This window comes from Geospiza fortis, unplaced genomic scaffold, assembly GCF_000277835.1.
Source record: "Geospiza fortis unplaced genomic scaffold, GeoFor_1.0 scaffold10, whole genome shotgun sequence".
Taxonomy (NCBI): Eukaryota; Metazoa; Chordata; class Aves; order Passeriformes; family Thraupidae; genus Geospiza; species Geospiza fortis.
In genome coordinates, this window is record NW_005054326.1 from 5,574,167 (window position 1) to 5,578,198 (window position 4,032).

A 4,032-nucleotide genomic window follows, 5' to 3' on the forward strand; every position below is an offset into this window, starting at 1 on the left:
AGCCAGTGTCTTTAACTGTACTGTACCCAGTGCTGGAAGAGCTGGGACTTGTGATTACTTGACCCAAGCCAGGACCTCAGCATGCCCCTCTGCAGCAGACTCTGGATCTGTGCCTATGGGAGTGGGTGCTTCTGGACCCAAAGCTCATCCCATTGCTGGGCAGCAGTTTGTTTCTGAGAACTGGTAGGGAACAAACATTAAACAAAGCTCAGTGAATGACCTTGTAGAAAGAAAAGGCAAAGAAAGGAAGTCAAGCAAACTGGTTTTAGTCACTCACAGCCATTCTTTCCTGAGTTTTTTATTCCTTCTTGTGAGAGCCGTTGCTCTGTATGTGTCTATGCCTTCCCACCAGGACCACTTTGTGATGTGGAAGATGAAAAAAGCTGGGTCTCAAGTTCTTGTCTAGTCTTTTAGGTCCTCTAGACTGGTGATAATGAACTAGCTTTTGGACTGAGGTTTCTGAAAATTCAGGAGTCAATAGTTTCTTGGGATTCAGCCTCTGACTTCTCCAGAAAACAGCACTTTTCTCAGTCTTTACCTATACAATGGCTCTCCATAATGTCGTTGACTAGCATGGAGACCTTTCTTTTCTCTGTCCCATTCTTTTTTACCTTTCATGCATGTAGGCATTTCCATTTGTTCTTCCCTCTGACCAGCCTTTGCCTTTCCACAGCAAATAAGTAGAATACCATGAGGTGGTTGGAAAAATGACATAGTATCCCTTTGTGCAATCCCAAACACCTGGGCCTGAAAGCTCATCTTTGTGGCTTTGAACTTCACTGGAATTTTGTTCATTTTTCCCCCTTCTTTGCTGGGGATCTGGAATGCTGAAACATCCGCACCCTCCTGTCATCTCACATGTGCTGTTGGATTTTTCCAATGAAAACATAATGGTATGGATCTGGCAGCTTGGATGGTGCAGCTCATTCAGCAGATGCCAATAACAGCTGAATATTAGATATTATTAAGAAGAAGAAGATATAAAATAAAGCTGTGAGATAGCATATGTTGGCTGGTAGCAAATACCTTCCAGATGCTTGGAAGGATGAGATTCAGCTTGGGAGTTACTTTGATAAAACTATTGCACCATTGCTGCCAGCTCAGTGTATGTATTCAAAACAGAAGGACTTTGGAAACCTTTGTGAGACCAATACCAACACTGAGTAGTAAAGGTCAGCACACACATTCCTAGTCAAGAGCCCGCAGCTATCATGGCACTGAGATTTGCTGCACAACAAGGCAGGGATCCCTGTGGCAGTTTAAAGCTATGAATGCATTTTGCTGCCTCATCAAAAAATTCAGAAGGATGTAGCAGACCTTATTTTTCTCATAAGTGCTGGTTCCTGAGATGGTTTCATCTAACCTAAGAAGAGCTGCCCAGGCAGGGGATGGCAAAGGTGCCTTACATGGGCACTGACTGCTGCACAACCTACCTCTGAAACCTATGAGCTAAGATCTTGCTAGTGTTTCAATAATCGTGTGTCCCAGCACCCTCCTTCCACCTGCTTGGAGCCATCCTCACAGGAAGGGATGAGTAAGCACCAACACCTGTGGCAGGCAGTGCCTGTGAAGGACCTGCAGGTGCAGTGAGACAAGCACAGGTCAGCACTTGGGCACCCTGCCTGCAGCACCTACCCCTGGGTGGCGGAGGTGGGTGGAGAGGCACCTGCCTGTGCCCAGCAAGGAGGAAACCTGACTCCTGGGAGCTGGATCCCAAAGAAACAGCACTGTAAAAAGGAAATAGCAGAGGAGAAACAGTCAGAAAAGAGAAAAGGTCTTCTGCTCCGAGCCTAAGGCACCACAGAGGTAAGAAAGCTTCACTAAATAAAAAATATTTAGTAAAAGCTTGCTTAATATTGGGGGCATCTGATCATTTGTGTGATCAGATAGCCCCACTCTCACCTGCAGGGAAAATTCTCAGCCAGAGAAAGTCTCTGACCTTACTGACAGAGTTCCCAGGTGGTGTCACAGGCAGCACTGCATGTTGTATGGCCTTTGTGCCTCACAGCCCTCTGGGGAGGGGTCACAGCACCATTCTGATGGGTCCCAGCAGCAGTTTCACTGTACTTTTGGTTGTTCCCTTCAGCTGGAGGATTTTTATTTTCCCTGCCAGCAACAGCTTTGTCACTGCTCTTCTTTTGGCTCATGTAATTGGTGTTTAGTTGGATTTACAAATAGAGGGAAATTTGTGACTCCCTGAAGATAGACACTACCTGCTCCATCGAGGCAAACAGGGCTGCAAAGGTTTGGGATGAGCAAAACTCAGGTTTGGTAGGAAATGTTAGGAGGTTTACTGTGCCTGCACGGATTTCTGGTGTTATTTGAGGTGCTGGAGAGTGTATCCCACCTGCTTACCAGCTGCTATCTGTGGTAGAGACTAGTGTCATTCTCACATTAGGTGCTATCCACCATCCTGCTGCCTCTGAGGGTGTCTGGCTACTGTGGGGTGCTGGAGGTGGCCCTGCAGCCTTCTGCTTGAGCACCTGACCCTCACTGTGAGTTCTGCACAGCAGCACCAGGGATTGGGGTTCCCTCCCCTTCTGTGGAAGAGTTGTGGCACTTCCCAGAAGGAATGCCTGCAGCCCAGAGCAGGCACCAGTGAAATGCTCCAAAACCCCTCAGCAAACAGGAGCAGGGCATCCCAGTATCAGGATGGGTGGGCAAAGGCCCAGGCATTGATGCTTGTCCTGCCACCACTGTGGGTTGTGCCTGCCACAGACATTTTGGAAGAGAGTGTCTGTTTAACCTGACACAGTGAGATGTGGCAGCTCAGGGCAGAATGTGTTTGCAGGTCCCTAGTCACAAAGGAACAGAAAAGGAGAAGAACAGGTGCCCAGAATTTGTTGTTGCAGAGCCTTTGGCGATTCAGACACACAGTAAATCTTTACCTCTTCCCATGGGCTCTTCCAGGCGCCTTGTTTGGTTTCTGCTGAGCCAGTTCCACTTGGAAGTAGTCCCTAGCTGTTGGCCATGATAATCAGCTGGTGGCTCTTTGAGCTGCTGGCAGCTATGGCTGCCTCTGAGGACCCTGCTGAGAGACAGATGTAACCAACATGCTTTGCATATTCTTTGGTCCTGGACTGTAATGGCTTGTGACAGCAAGGTCAGTGCATGTGACCCAGCTGACTAATCTGCCGTTAGTCCTTAATGACCTCCTTCTAACTGTGCCTCAGTATAGGATCAAGGTGTCCATCCTGGAGTACTGCAATTCCATGCTTTCTGTGTTCACGCTGCCCTCTATGGAATGGAATTTTGTATCTTTCATTAGATACTCTCAGCCATTAATTCCCTCCAGCTCTCGCCCTTCTGCAGCCTCTGCTGGTTGGCTGTGGCCAAGCCCAGCACTCCTGAAGGGAGATCATCAAAGGAGAGGGGGTCAGCAAAGTGCAGATGTGTTGAGCCCCCCCCACCCCCTCTGCCGTGCCTGAGCATGCACTCAGCCGGAAAGGTTGTGGGTTTAAGCAATCAGTGTGCTTAGGATTAAAATTAGTTTTTCTGATGAGGAAAAGCAACAGTGGTGAGGCCAAAAGATCTCGTGCTGAAAGCCAGAAACACTGGCAGAGGAATCCAGCTTCCAGTTGCAATCCAGAACGCTTGGCTGTGTTTATGGATGCCCTGAGAGGATGGGGATTAGTGTGCCAAGGGAGGAGGCAGAGGGGTTGGGTTGGAGCAGAAAGCTGTGTGCTGCTTGGGTGAGGAGCAAAGTGCTACCCCTGCCACTCTCAGGGTGCTGGGGTTAGGGAGCTGGCTGGGTCATCTGGCTCTGCCTCAATTGCAGAGTGCAGCACCTCTACCCCGGTCTTTCCGTAAAAACAGCCAGTGTGATGTGGTGACTGATGTCTCTCAGTTAACTAACTTACCCTGTGATGTTTTTATGTGTTTTTCACCAAAACCCTAATGGGAAGGGACTCTTCCAGTAGCTGATGAAACTCATATTTGACTGTATCTGAAAGTTTCCACTCCAGTATGAGAAACTGCCTTGCTGTTTTCTTGCTCAGGTGAATGTTGTGAGATTTCACAGGTAAATCCCAG